Below are 16,480 nucleotides of genomic sequence, written 5' to 3' on the forward strand. Positions count from 1 at the left end.
ATTTGTATGAATAGCTTACTCAGAAATTATGTAAAACCGTAGTGCTTTACTTCACTAGTGCATTCTCATTAGAATTGATGAATTCCACCCTTGATTTTGCCTTTTCTATATTTTCGCCTTTGTGTGAGCAGTGTGATTGCATCGTAATTGACTTAATTACTGCGAATGTGTAATGTATATATGAGCCAGTTTCCCTTAGAAAGCCTTCCATGAAGGCATCCCTCCCTTAAGGCAGATAGCCCTTGAGTGCTTTGCCATAATTTAATAAACCAAACCAAACCAAACTTAATTACAGCAAATGGTCTTAGGGCAATAAATTTAATTATCTTTGTAAATATTCTATGTAAATTATATGCAAGTATTGAAAGAAACAATCAATCTGGTAAGAAATGGCTGCGACTTGTTTTGAAAATGAGGCCTAAAAGATTACCAGCGAAGATATTCTGTTTGGCGTCAGTTGTACCATTATTGGCGACTTCATCGTTTGCACCGCCAAAACGGAAAAGTACCTGAAATTTTGTTACAGTGTCTTTTCTTCTTGTGCTTAAAAAAAAAAAAAAAAAAAGGCTATGCATGAAAGTCTTTAGAATATAATGTTATTTTTAAACCTTGGTTGTGTAGTACTTGTCAACTATTGAAAAAAATATTATTGTATGCTTTACTATTTATAACAGGAAGAGTTATTTTCGATGAATGGAATCCTATATAATAGTCAGTGAGAGTCTCTTACTGTAGTGTGAATTTCTTAAGAGCTATGTGTGAATTGAGATGGTGTTTAAGTAAGCAATTTTTTATCATTTATATTGGAATAATTTTTGTTTGAAAGGTAACTTTGTATATGTTAAAATTTATGAAATGTATTGTAAATTTGGTGTACAGTTTTTATTTTCATGATTAATTTTTTATCAAGTTTATAACACCCGGTGGGCAATTAATGCTGCAGTTTTTCTTACAGTGCTTAAAATTCGTTAGTTCTGTTTTTGAAGGTATAGATATTTAATGAAGACATTTTGCATTATTAGTGTTAAAATATAAATTATTTTTAATAAATATAAGGTCTACGGAAAAATTCTGTCCAATAATGTTATTTCAAGTTTCAATATGCATGCAGGTATTCATTTGAGACACATATGGTTGTCTCTATCATTGCATTTATTTGCTTTTCTAAATTAATTGAAACAAAATTGCCTTATAGCATTATTAAGTGAAATCATGTAATTATAGCTACAAATAAAAGTTAATTTACAATACTGTTTTTGTACAAATTCCAACAAGCAAGAAATGCTATAGAAATGTGTCTAAATTCAGTGACAGTTTTTGGTGGAGATGGTTTGAAAAATTTGAAGCAGGTGATTTCAACCTTAATGATAAGTTACATTGGGAGAGCAAGATCCTTTTTGGACAACATCGGAGGTTGTGGAAAGCTTAATTGAGCTTAATAAACCATTTTAATCGTATTTGGTACTCTTTTGTTATTGGGAATGGATTCACAGATGTATGTATGTATACATACGTATATACACAGCAGAGGAAAAAAAAGGACAGTTCTGTATCTCCTGTTCTACTGGGCCGATTGACGAATCATGTCGTGAAAGCAGGACTTGGATATATATTACATTTATATATAGCATTATTTTAACATAGGTATTTTGATGCAAAATCGAACTTTTTCTGAAAAGACGTACATTTTTTTTACGTATTTCAATTAGCTTCAAATTAGGCCAAACTGCCAAGTTTTTAAAAAATCGCACAAATAGTTTTTAAAAAATTAGCTTTTAAAATATTAGCTCCTTAATGTTAATTGAAATGGATATATATTTATTAATATCTCTTTTTTTTTTTATTAAACGTAAGTGATTTTTTCTCCCAGAATTCAAAATTTATTCTTAATCCAAATGCAATTCGCACATTTTTTGTGATTTATTTTTAAAATTTGTATTTTTAAATAATTTTTATAAATTTTTCAAAAACACTTTTGTATTATAACTTGTGAAATTTTTAACATGATTTTAAAGTAGATATATTTTTAGGCATACCAGCAAAAAATTAGAATCTTTTATTCAAAATTTTATAAGATATACATGAAATTACATATTGGTGCATTTTGAAATCTGGCAACTTATTTTTGAGCAATAATAGCGCCAAATGTGGTTTATGCACTTGGTTAGAATTATTTGAAAGGATTAAAGATGACTCCCCCCTCGCTTGTCTGCTGTGCAAAACAGGAAAGGAAAATAGGTTGCTATAAATTAGGAAGTTTGCCAAGTAAATTATTCTTGGCCCAAACTGAGAAAAATACGCCAAGATAAATTTTTTAATTTCTCTGTAAATTTGCACCAAATTTTACAAAATTTATTATTTAGGCATAGTTTCAGTCATAGAATAGAATAACGCTGTATATAAATCTAATACATATCCTAAGTTGAGCTTAGGATACGTATTTGAGACATGAAAACCACAATTTTAATTTCATCAATCAGCCCTGTAGAATACAGAGCTGTCCCCTTTTTTTGCACTGATTCGAAAGTCTACCGCCCAAAGGCTACTTTCATATTTCACATATCTTCAAATGGAATAATAAATGAAGAATAAAAATTGCACAGAAAAATGCAAAGAAATCAAGGTACGGTCTGATAAAAGTGGCACCACAATCTATCGTGTAAAAGTGAAAATACAAAAGTTCACATGAGTTCATGGTCGCTTAAAGTTCAGTGATCACTTAGTGTTCAAAAAGTTCTTTAACCGTTTGTGGCTCAGTGTTCCACTACATGGAACACCCAAATTGAATCGCTTCTGAAACCTTTAAATTCAACCATAAATAGATAAAAATGCCTTTATAATATACTTTGAACTTTTCTTTTTAAACAGTAGATAGCAGCATATCACAGGGAGACACAGAATTTTCATTTATGATGTGTTATTACAATCCACTTATTTTCTAGTAATTTTCTATATTTTTGTCACACAAAAAATTTTGTTTGAAAAAAAAATTCCGTATAATTTTGATGGTTGTGCTCTATATTATTTGTTATATATTTTTTTTAATTTTTCATACAAAAAGCATGCGCAGAATCCTTGAATAAAATGGGGTGTTCCATTAGCGGGAACACTGCACCTTTAGTGATCTCATGCTATTACGCATCAGAACATCTGTCTTAGGAAAAAACATATGTTGTATATGTTTTCTATTTACATTGTTTTGGAGAATGAATTCAAACAAAGCAGTCTTGAGGGGTGAGGGGTGGTTTGTGCTATGAAAGTCCTAATATGGGCATCTTGAAATTTTTGTTAGTAGTTTTCAGGCGGGAATTTTATCAGTAGCTTGAGTCATCTTTACTTAGGGAAGCTGCGCGAATTATTTTGCTATCGCTTTTTAGTGTCATTCCTGTTTATTTACAATAATTTTGTAGATATTTTTTGTTGTGTATGTATATCTCATAGCTTATTTTTCTTTATTGTTAATATTAATTGCAGTTAATTCAAAACCTGCAAAGTTGGTTTATGCTTCTATCAAAATGATGTGACATGCTTTGAAAATTTCACGAAGCTATGAAATCGAAAAATGTGTAAATATTTTTGTATATAGGACTTGTGTATGTAATATATTTATCTCATTTATCCATATATATTCATGAAAGTTGTGTATATCCAGAAAACCATGTATACAGCTATAATACAGTGTTTTTTCATTACTATACAAAAGCTTCTACTCATTTCCATGCTTCACTGCAATGCTCGCGTAGTCGCACTTTTCAGAGCTCTGGTGGCGCACATGGAACACCCACAGAATTGAAATGGTAAGTGAAATTTTTACTAAATTTTATCTGTATACTCCTTTAGGCCTAGATAGACTGCGTGCAACTTTTCTTGTTGAAATACCGACTTTAAAGTGTAGTGCACCACAAAGGATTAAAGGACTTAACAATTACTTCAGCCTTTACGTCCTCCCAAGATCTTTTTACTCACTTGCACACTTGTGAAATCGAAGGCCACTTCATTCTACCTGAGGGTGTGAGGGTGTGATGTGGCTCTCCTATCCACTTGTTCCATCGTTCTCGCACGTTTTCCTTAAATGGCTTATTCACCGATACATCTAAAGGCTGCAATTGGCTAGTCAGTCCACCAGGAATGACAGTATCTGTGTTTTTAATTCTCTCACTTTATTCTTTATGGTTTCAGTTCTGTGGACACTAAACTGATCCAAAACCAAAAGAGAGGGTTTTCTTAAGAGTCCACCAGGTCGCCTCGCTCATATGTTCTGTAATCAAAGTTTTATTCCAGCTTCGTCCATCCAGTCTTTCGGATAAACATGAACAATTACACTCATTGGAAGTTTTTCTTTCGGATGAGTTTTTCTTTTGAATATGAAAAATGGCAATAGTTTTATGCCATCAGCACAGCATGTTATTGTTCGCTTACGCGTCAAACTATTATGCTACCAGTGTATCACGGACTCTAAAGAGACTACTATATTCTATTTTCATTTATTTAATAAAACTATAAGTATTCATTTATTTACTATAAGTATTCATTTATTTAATAAAACTATAAGTATTTATTTATTTATTATTATTATACTATAAGTATTCATTTATTTAATAAAACATCACTCAGGTATACAGTCAAAAGTTGTTAATTCGGACACCCATAATCCGGACCTCAAAGCTACAAACTTACTGCGCATGCGTCCCGGACCTCAAAGCTACGAACTTACTGCACATGTGTCGCGTTGACGCATGCGCATAGGCATTTACGCATGCATGTAAGACCTTTACGTTTACGCATGCGCGTTTAATGTATAACGGACGGTATAAGCTAAAATTATCTAATTATCTATTTCAGTTAATGTTGCAGATTGCGTTGTTCCTTAATCTTCGAATTGGATCCAGCTGATTACTTTTTGCAGACTGTTAGAGCAATTTTATAAAATTAAGCTTGAAATTTCGATTATGTCAAATAGAATTTCCGATGCTGGAAACCCCAAAAGATCTACAAAGCGAAAGTATGTTTCTTTGTCCATCAAACAAAAAGTGGAATTGCTGCAAAAAATGAATAAAGGCATATCCTTTGTTTCTCTAACCATTTCGCAATGAATTGGAAGTTGATCTGTCAGCATTATCCTTATCTTCAGGGCATATGTTTTTATTTTATTTGGCTTATAATTCCTTACTAAATGTAGTATTTCATCTCGATGTACTCCGTCTTTGATATGATTTAAATCAAATTCCTCGTCATTATAATTCGCTTCCGATAGTGAAGAAAGTGACACAGAGGTTATTGAAAATGAAAAAATTTTGATTGACAAATTAGTCGGTATTCTCGACACAGCAATTATAGGACTTGAACAGCGGAACTTTGTAACTGAACAAGAAATTATGTCTGTTTATAGAATTAAAGAGAAAGTATTATCACATAGAACGAAGCAACTTAAACAACTTACGTTGAAAGAAATGTTTAATAAAATAAACAAATAAATATTAAGCTTTTTTTTTGTAAATTTTGATACCCTTCAGATCATAATTGTTCTTTATTTCATAAATTACGGTTTCATATTTTTAATTTTATAATTTCTGCATGCCATCTTACCAGATTTAAACTGATGATCTATAATCCGGAAAAATCGATAATCCGAAGTCCCGACGAGTCCGGATGAACGACTTTTGACTGTATAACATACAATTAATCTTCAATAAGCCTAACTAACTACAGAAATATATTTTCCTAATTCTATAAATTGCCCTGCTGCCACTCTCATGAAACCCAATTAACAACAATTATTAGTGGCCAAAAAGTAAACGTAATAAGTATTGTAAAATTATAAGTATAATTTAAGTAAAAAATTAAAGGAAAGTAAGTACAAAATACAAACTACATTGTTTTGAAATCCAACATTCTCCCACCTTAAGTTGTTGGGAAACAACCTATTCGAAATATTAAAGAAAAACTTAAAAACATAAAAGAACTGAATTAAAGTCTAAACATTTATTAAGTACTTAATGCATGCGCAGAAAGTCTAGTCTTTGGATAGTCCTGACTTCTAATCCACTCCTGTTTTTTTATGCAGAATATTTCTGACCAATTTCTGTATTACTGGTGGTGCTTTTGATAGAAGAGGAGGAAAATCACTTTCATCATATGAGTCAGTTTTCAAGCAAGAATTTACTGAACGAAAAGGATATGCTCCTCCATATATTCCATTTGCTGTTCCTGGTCTCCATAAATCTGATCTCGAATAATCAGTCACTGAGAAAGGAACTGCTTCAGCATTTACGATATCTGGAATCATTAAGCTATATTTCCACCTTTCTCAGAATCATATGAATTGTAAACCAAATGGAAGCCTTCAAGAGAGCATCCAAAGTCAGTTACTGCAAGTGTAGGAGAGGAGGCTCTGTACTAGAAATTTAATAAAGTCCTGTCAGTCTTTAAATCTGGATGAATAATATCATTTTGAAACAAGTGCACTAGAGCTTTCAAAAGCTGAGTAAGCAGTCGCAATGCTCTGTGAGTAGAAACATCCATTCTTTTCAAACATTCTTTTAAATTGCAATTGTATCTCTTCATAGCAAGAAACAGAGTCATATTTCTACCACATCCATCACTCAGAAGATGAATAGGAAAGGCTTGTGGATAGTTGGTGAAGGCTTCTTAACATTTATTTTATTTTTAAGCAATTCTAAACACATAATTACGCTGTGATTTTTATGGCAAATTGCACATTTAATAGAACTCCTGCATTTATTTGCACAGTGACCAGCCTTTAAACAGTGAAAGCAGTGCCCTTTATCTTTTAAGACCTTTTGTCTCTCTGAAAATGGCATTTTTTGAGACTTAAAACAATTAAATGAATTATGTTTTCCAATGCAAAACACGCACTTCTTAGCGGGAGAATCAGTACTCAACAAACTTGCTGCCATTGATGGTCGATCGTGAACAGTTTTAATAGATTTAATCCCACAGGTCACTTCGTTCTTCAAACCAAAACCAGCCATAGCTAAACTTATGCATTCTTCGGATTCTACTTCTGATTTAAAAAATTTTAATAAACTGTTCGGTCTGCATTTTGGGTCTGGACCATGGTCAACCTTTGCACTTCTTTGATAGGCTTTTAATCCTCAGGCAAGCAAGATTCAACTAAAGGATAAAAGTTATGCAGCACTTTTATCTGTAGTGACGCCAAAGGTTTCCAGAGCCCGAATTTGTTGTTCCAAATTATCATATAATGCACATAAGTTATTACAGGAATTACTAGTATTTGCATTTCTCAGGACCAATTTCAACAATTCTCTCACATAACTTCCACTTGCAAGTCATTTCGACCAAAACGAGCCTTCAAACATTCTACGGCCTTGGGATAATTAGCAGATGTAGGGGGAAAACTTTCTATAACCTCCCTTGCATGCGAACCCTCAACAGTCACTTGTAATAAATATTGAAATGTATCACTATCAGAAATCGTAGTATCTTTGTCAATTTTTTCAAACTGACTCCAAAAAAATAACCATTCCTTAATTTCCCCATCAAATTTTCGTAAGCTTTGGAAGTTTAAATGTACGTTTACATACATTCTCATTAACAGAATCACTCAAAATTAAATTTGAAGTACTTTTTGTAGATTCTGAAGAATATCTTTCACTTTAGTTTCAATTCTAACGGCCTTGTCATGATAATCTTCAATAACATCAAATTCTGCTTCGATTTCGTTTCCGGACAGTGTGCTAAGATAACGTACATGTGTATCTTCCAAACGTTGAGCTTTCAAAACAAAAACATTTAAGTTCTGACTGTAATTCAGAAGAATTTATCTCACTTTTCTTTAAAATTTCTTCTAAAACATTGAAGGATTTTGTAAAAGCAGCTCTGTAAATCTTCTTTTCAAGTTTAATAGCTTCTTTAGCTTCCATTTTTATACTTTAGAATTAAAAACTAACGTTTCTTCTGTCCCACCCGAGGGTACTGTTAAAATATTCGCTTACGTGTCAAACTATTACGCTACCAGCGTATCACGGACTCTAAAGAGACTACTATATTCTAAAGTACAGTCAAAAGTCGTTAATCCGACTTCGGCGATTCCGGATTATCGATTTTTCCGGATTATAGATCATCAGTTTAAATCTGGTAAGATGGCATGCAGAAATTATAAAATTAAAAATATGAAACCGTAATTTATGAAATAAAGAACAATTATGATCTAAAGGGTATCAAAATTTATCAAAAAAAAAGCTTAATACTTATTTGTTTACTTTATTAAACATTTCTTTCAATGTAAGTTGTTTAAGTTGCTTAGTTTTATGTGATAATACTTTCTCTTTAATTCTAAAAACAGACATAATTTCTTGTTCAGTTACAAAGTTCCGCTGTTCAAGTCCTATAATTGCTGTGTCGAGAATACTGACTAATTTGTCAATCGAAATTTTTTCGTTTTCAATAACCTCTGTGTCACTTTCTTCACTATTGGAAGCGAATTATAATGACGAGGAATTTGATTTAAATCATATCAAAGACGGAGTACATCGAGATGAAATACTACATTTAGTAAGGAATTATAAGCCAAATAAAATAAAAACATCTGCCCTGAAAATAAGGATAGTGCTAACAGATCAACTTCCAATTCACTGTGCGCCACAGCGTTCCCGCATGTGTCAACACGATGCACGCGCAGAAAGTTTGTAGCTTTGAGGTCCGGATTATGGGTGTCAAAATTAACGACTTTTGATTGTATTCATTTATTTAATAAAACATCACTCGGGTATATAACATACAATTAATCTTCAATAAGCCTAACTAATTACAGAAACATATTTTCCTAATTCTATAAATTGCTCTGCTGCCACTCTCATAAATCCAAACTAACAACAATTATTAGTGGCCAAAAAGTAAAAGTAATAAGTATTGTAAATATATAAGTATAATTTAAGTAAAAAATTAGAGGAAAGTAAGTACAAAACACAAACTACATGTTTTGAAATCCAACAGTTAGAACAACTGTATATCTGGTTTTCTCATGACCTGTGGTTTTTATGGTTATTGATTTAGACCCTTTAATACTCACAATCTTGTTGGATGGTACATCAAATGTGAGTGGAATTTCATCCATATTTCCTATTTGATCGAGCTCAAAAGAAGTTTTCTTGTGTGTATTTATAACAAACCTATGAAATGCTAGTATTTTTTTCTTCATAATCTTCTGGCATTTTCTGTGCAGTAGTTGTCTTTGTGCGCAAAATAAGCCTTGCCTTTTCATGAACCTGTAGCACCAGCCCTGAGACCCTGAAAAGTTCTGATTCCCATGTTTTTCTGCAAATGCTTTGGCCTCATTGATTATCATTTTTGTTGAAACACTTATCCCAGATTTCCTCTTATCTGTCATCCACATTTTTACGGCATTTTCAAGTTCAGGCCAAGATGGAGCTGGGCATCGAAAGTTATGTTTTTGTTTTTTTAGCAGTCTTCAATTGATCTTCCTGCAGTCACCGTGTCATTTTTTCGGTAGGTGGTGGACCAAAATGCCTTGCTGCTGCTCTGTTTCCATGCACTTTGGCATAGTTTAACACTACTAGTTAATACTGAATTGTATAGCTTAATCTCTTGTTTCCTGTAGTCATATTTTACAGGGTATTTTTTTAAAACAAATAGTTTTAAGCACCGATACCGACACGTTTATACAGAGTAGCACCAATACCGACACGTGTGTCGGCTGAGTCAAATAATGTCTATGTAAAGAAGGAAAGGCTCCATAGATGTAATGTGATGATCGAACCTGTTTGAACTTCGACATCAGCTTCGAGCTTTGGTGCTTTTTGGCGACAGATATTTCATGCATGCGCAAAATAATTATGGCAGATGTAGAAAAAGTTATGCGTGTCTAGATCTTTATCCGGGCTAAAAATAGCATTCAGTATTGAAAGTTAACCTGTGTCCTTCACGTATCAGATGCAGGTAAATTTTTTTAGACCAAATTTAGGAAAAAATGTGCGTCTTATATGCCGTCAAATACGGTATCTATTTTCTTGATTACTACTTTTTTGGGAGCTTCCTGTTTTTGAAGTTTCCTGCTCGTTTTGGACAAAATACTTCTGGTGATTTAAATTATACTTCTGATGCTGCGTGTTGTCCTTTGCACAGGACACAAGTCGCTGAGACTTCCTTTTGGTTTTTAATAGGACATTCATATGATTGATGCGAATCTAAGCATGTAACACATCTTGGGATATTTCTACATGCTCTTTGCATATGTCCGTAGTGTTAGCATTTAAAACATTGTGTGGGCCCCGGTCTGCTCTTGTAACCTGCGATTCTAATTTTCATGCTGCATAAAAATTGTATATCCCATATTTTTTTACCCTGAGGTGTTCTGGGTACTTCTACATAAAAGACGGGTAATGGGACGGCTACTCCATCTTGCATCCTTTGGAATCATTCATTTTGGGTTAATTCCTCTTCAATATCTTGTGGTGTGAAGTCTTCTGAGAGACCTTTTATGACAAAAGATTTAAAACATTAACATTGTGGGGTTACAGGTGGTTATCTTGTGGTGTGAAGTCTTCTGAGAGACCTTTTATGACAACCTTTCTAGACTAAGCAGAAATGTGTAGAAAGAAATATTTTCCTTGATAGCTTTTTTTGGATTTTTCTGAAATCTTCAATCTCAACAGTTCTAATTTTAGGATGTCATCTTCAATTTTCCCTTCAGTTCTCGTCTTAATTGTTTAAAGTTGCATTTGGAATCAGTGATGACCAGCAGTGGAACTTAAATAGGTTTGGGTATACTGTTGTTATTTTGGTTTTGCCTAGGAGAGGTATTTTTATCATCATTTTTATTTAAATTAGCATTAGTATCGGAAGAGTTTTCTTCTAAATTTTCCTTGGGTTTATGTTTCTCAAACAAATTGTTTAAGATTTCCTCAATGTTTTTATCCTCTTTTGGTGAGGTCTTTTTCTTGATAATAATATAGTTATTATCAAGGTTAATAGGTTCAAGTCAGTTTTCATTTGGCATATTTTTAAGATCGCTATTATTGTTGTTTTGGGGAGCAGTCTGTTTCTCAACTTCTTCTTTACTATTAATCACAATATTTGAGAGGAGGTGTTGGTTTTCCTCAAGTTCTGCTTGGTAAAAGAATTTTCTTATCCTTAATCATGAGCCTGGCTTTCTTATTAATTTCCACAATTTGTTTTCTGAGTTCAGCTATGTGAAATATCTCCATAGCGGAGAGCCCTCAGTGAAATCATCTTTTTAAATTTTCCATAAATTTAGCAGGATCAATTAATTTATGCTCCATTTTTCGTGAAGTGTGCGACTAAGTGCACTCGTATCGATAACTCTGCTCAGGATGGGATTTGGATTGGTGTTTAAATACAAATACCTTACTCACCCAGTACCCAGAAGTTCTAACGAAGTGTTGAAAAGTCCACCCTGTCTCTAGTAGCTCAGTGAGCGAACTGAACTTAACTGGCACATGTACATATATACATGCATGCATCCATACATTTGTGAATACGTTTGCGATAACAAGAGTACCAAATGTTTGAAATGGGTATACCTCATGTTGCATGATAGAGTTGTCATTTACACATCTCTGCTTACTCGGAATAGAAACAAATCAACAACTGGGGATAAAAAAAAGATTACCTGCGAAAACATCATCAAGAAAAATAAGCAGAGTGTGAGGCCTGACAACCAAAAAATATGAAGGGGAGAAGAAGGCAAGCTCTCATAGACATAATGTAAAGCAGCCTAACTAAACATCAGGTGGCTTTCGAATTCAAACCAGCATGCGATGAAGCAAAGGCGCAAAGTGCTGGTGAAATTCCTTCAATTGAAATTTTAGTGAAGAACGAAGCATAAATCTGCTATTTGAGAATTAGCTTTTGCTCTTATTTATACTTAAAAACTGTATTCTACAATGTATTTTGCATACGGTTTTTTAAAAAAAATTATTTTACAAAAAAATATCCGATTTACAATTAATCGTTTTTGCACTTAAATATTTAATAAATGGTTACCATTATATTCATTATCTACTATGCTTCCATTTTAAATGTCTATGGTAATATATTTTCATAAATAAACTTGTGTAACATTATTATTAAAATAATAATTAAAAAAATGCACAACATAGCACTTAAATAATCCTTTGCAGTGGTCACTCTCCCAAATACTGACCATGTCTTGTCTGCTTGGGGTTGGATGAAGGTCAAGGGGCTGACGGAGGATCAGATATCTGAACAAACTAAGACATAAGGTAGAATTACAGCAAGTTGTTAATAAGAAATGTTAATTAGGATAATTTAGTACTTCCGAAGATGTTTTCTAGCTTCTTCATTGCGCAAAAGAATTCGAAAACATTTTTATTGGAGGTTAGTGTTTTAATTGTTTCTGAGTAAGATTTAGGTTTTAAGATAAGAGTTAATTTGCAATTGTTTCTGTTAGATCAGGGTTGCCACTCAAACAGGAAAATGGAATTCCTTGACTTTTCCAGGTGTGTTTTAAGAAAATTCCACTCTATCCGTGTAATGCATATTGGCTGTGCTAAGAGATAAATTGATTATGGTACCACTTGAAAACACAAAAATTTGCCAGTTACATATAACTTGTAATATATAATCTCCAAAGCACTACTATTATAACTATAATAGGAGTTGTTTTCTTCACTGAAGATTGAAATTAGAATCTGCCCAATCTGGATTTAAAAATGTCTTTTTTTGCAGATATTTTGCAGCTAAATGAAAGAAAAATCTAGTTAATGATATTTTAAAATAAATTGAGATATTTTATATTTATTTAGTAGCATACAAAAGCAAAAAATATGTGCATTAAATTTTGTGATGATATGTCATCATACTGCTAGAATTAATTTCAGGATTATGCCAGAGGAAATTTCCTGAAATTTGAAAGTATTATTTACTAATAAATAATAAATAAATTTAGAGAGAAGAAGCAACATTAAATGACACGATGATCTGATTGGAACTGGGAAAATTGGCTCTTTGCCAGCTAGCCGAATGATGCTCACGCGACACATAATTCACCAATAAAGTGGTCACTTCCAGCATCGGCGCAAAACTCGCTTTTTGGGGGAGAATAGTTGTATGAAATTCCCTGACTTTTCCTTGAATTTTTTGGTCAATTTTCGAATTCCCTGAATTTTTCCAGTTTTCCAGGTAGCGTTGCTACTCTGTTAGATTCTGTTTTGTTCTTTTCAGAGAAGAATTTTAGGATTGTCCATTTTGTGGTTACCGTCATTATTATGTTAAAATTTGAGGGATTTGATGAAGTTTAGAAATTTTGGACAGCCATTGTTTCTTAACAGTAAGGCAGATAATCTGCATTGCATAGGAAAACTTCTTTTCGAGATACTTTCAAAAATTTCTTTAATAATCTGGGTTATAATTTTAAAATAAAATTTTCCATTGAGAGTTTCCAATTCAATTACTCAATTATATACGGTTTTTTTATTTTACCTTCTCAGGTTAGAGTAGATTTACGGGTGCCCCTTGGATTATCGCTAAGTTGTTTCATTTATGTTAACTTGAGTAATTCAATGTTATCGAAATCTATTATGACGTAATTGGTTACATGCTTGCTGTCAATTTGAATCATTGGAAAAGATATGGAAAGTGTGTGTCGGATTTTCGATAAGTACATTGTTATTTTGTGGTTTACATGGTAAAATGGCTGAATATGGTAAGATTGATGTGAAGTTCTGTACGATTTAGAACAAAAGGGAAAAAAGCATTAATTGACTGGTGTGTAAATGAAGGTTTACTTAGTAGCCATTATTAAGTGTCCTGTTTGTAGAAAGGAAATGCGTGTGGTCAAACATCAGACGATATCCGCACTACAGAGAATATTTTTTACTCTTATTTTTGTGAATTTATGTGTCGACGCCAATATACAGATTCTAGTTCAGATAATTTTAGGAAGTTTTTGGATGATGATAAGGATTTTTGTTTGACTGAAGACACCTAAATTCGTAAATAAGGTAAGTGGATATTTCCTTTGTGTTGTGCAAAGATGAATTTCCCTTTCTTTATGTTATTTCATTGCTTGATTTAAAATGTAGTTTATTGAGATTATATATTTTTTGTTGGCTGCTCCTTTGACCTTTTAAATGAATATACAGTGGTGGCCAAAATTGTGTACACTTTTGGAAATTTTTATGTTTTTGAACTTTGTATGCTTATAGAAAATGTTACGTTGCACAAAATGCAAACTTGTATATATCATTTTAAAGAGAATTTATAACTGAATTCAATACAAAACACAAAATTCAATTATTTTCAATACAAAAAAGTTATATGTATTTTAATATAAATAAAAAAACACCGTTATGAAGTGGTTTGTAATGTCTGGTCTTCCTGGCCAATCACTGTTCTTGTTCTGAGAACCAATCAAATGTTAGTAACTGCCAGTAGAAGCTGACATTATGTTTACACTTGAAACAATTCATTATTTTGCTTTGTTCTGTAGGAGGAGGACCTGTTTCTTATACACTGTAATTACAAGTAGGAATTTTTGTAAAAATTTTTAATATTTAGTCAAGAAACAATGACATCAAATAAAAGAGTAGGTTAGACACCTACAAAGAGATGTAATATTATTGTGCTACGAGAAAGTGGTCTTTCCTATGCTGAAATTGCAAGACAGGTGGGTGGTTCAGTGACTACATCTGGAGTCCGAAAGTTTTGTTTATGATATTAGGAGACAAATTCAATAAAAACAAAGAAGGAAAAGGCCGAAAAAGGTGCACCACATCTATTGATGACAGAAGAATAAAAAGACTATGTCTCCGAGATAGCAAAATGTCATCAGCGGCCATCGGAAATGATCTGAATGATTCTGGTGTTTCTGTCAGTTCAAGAACAATTAGAAGAAGATTAACAGATGTTGGACTGAGAGGTAGAATTCCACAAAAAAAGCCTTATCTTAATTTTCAGCAACGAAAAAAAGACTACAGTGGGCAAAGAAACACGTTAATTGCACAGATGATCAGTGGTCACAAGTTATATGGAGTGATGAAACTAAGATATCGTTATTCGGTAGTGATGGGCGAAAATATGTAACACGTAGAATAGGAGAAGAGCTACATCCTGACTGCATTCAAGCAACTGTGAAGAACCCAGTTAGTGTTATGATTTGGTCATGCATGTCAGCAGATGGTATTGGTCACCTTCATGTCATCGATGGGACACTGAATGCCAGAAAATACATTGACACTGTTCTAGAACCAAAACTTCTACCTTCCATCAGAGATCTCTTTCCCAACAATGCTTCGTTTATTTTTCAGCAGGATTCTGCTCCTTGCCACACGGCCAAAATATCGAAAGAGTGGTTTCGTACAAAGAGCATTAAATTGTTGTCATGGCCAGGAAACAGTCCTGACCTCAATCCTGTCGAAAGTTTGTGGCACCGTTTGAAAACTCTTGTCCGAATGAGGCGCCCATCGAATAAAAGGGAACTAATTGAGACTATAATTGTTTCCTGGCATCATGTAATAGCGAAAAAAGAGCTTAAAACTCTTGTCAGCTCAATAAAACGTCAATGTGAAGCTGTAATCAAAAATAAAGGATACCCTACTAAGTACTGATTGATAACTTACTGCAATCATCACTATCTAATGTATATCGATAACTATTATCGTTTAACTTTTTTTGTATTGCAAATAATTGAATTTTGTGTTTTGTATTGAATTCAGTAATAAATTCTCTTTAAAATGATATATACAAGTTTGCATTTTGTGAAATGTAACATTTTCTATAAGCATACAAAGTTCAAAAACATAGAAATTTCCAAAAGTATCCACAATTTTGGCCACCACTGTAGATCCATGTGTACATCGACAAAGTCAAGGGAGTGCGCAATGCCTAGTTTGTGCAATTCTCTGATTTTTTTAAGTGAAAATACGTTGATGTGTACATGGATACCAAGTTTGTGCAATTCTTTTACTTGTTATTTTGGATTTGTGTAGCGGTGATTTTTGCAAAGCCAAATAAAGTCAAAGATTTGCACAAACTCGGTGTTCATGTACCGCCAGTTATTGCCATGGGGCACCCATAAGTATATTTTTACCCCTTCTCATTTTGTGAAATGGATTTTTAGCGAAATGAAAGCTGGCAACTTAAACTTATTTCTAAGATTAAAGAAATAAGAATTATAAGTTTTAGGTAAAGCATTAAAATTTTAAACCCTTTAATATAGCGCTTTGACAGGTTCTCAGGTATTGCCGGCGGTTTTGGATTGCAGTCGCTGATGAATTTCAAGGTCTGTGTTTACGCCTGTAAAGTTTCACGACGCCTTCCACATTGTAGATTGAATCTTTCTCCGTGGCATTGAAGCTTTACTTCTCCCATTTCAAATTCTTAGTGACAACCTCTCCATCCACCTCTAAACCGATTTTCAGCCGGTTCAGTGCCGAGTTTTAATTCACTAAGCCCAAGTTAACTCGGGAGCGGCACTAAACGGGTTAAGAAAATGCAG

General features: G+C 33.1%; 1 protein-coding gene across 2 annotated transcripts in view; it reads left to right on the forward strand.

The window, feature by feature from the left end:
- The window catches only part of LOC118205719 (uncharacterized), a 97,259-nt gene that overhangs the window by 46,593 nt on the left and 34,186 nt on the right, over positions 1 to 16,480 (forward strand). For both annotated transcript variants that reach the window (XM_085812029.1, XM_085812031.1), the window contains exon 2: positions 675 to 779. The gene's annotated coding sequence lies outside the window, so the exon portion shown is untranslated. The remainder of the gene's footprint in view (positions 1 to 674; positions 780 to 16,480) is intronic.

Source organism: Stegodyphus dumicola, chromosome 2 (genome assembly GCF_044657685.1).
Source record: "Stegodyphus dumicola isolate Sdum_Otavi_A_Nest chromosome 2, ASM4465768v1".
In the NCBI taxonomy this organism is placed as follows: Eukaryota; Metazoa; Arthropoda; class Arachnida; order Araneae; family Eresidae; genus Stegodyphus; species Stegodyphus dumicola.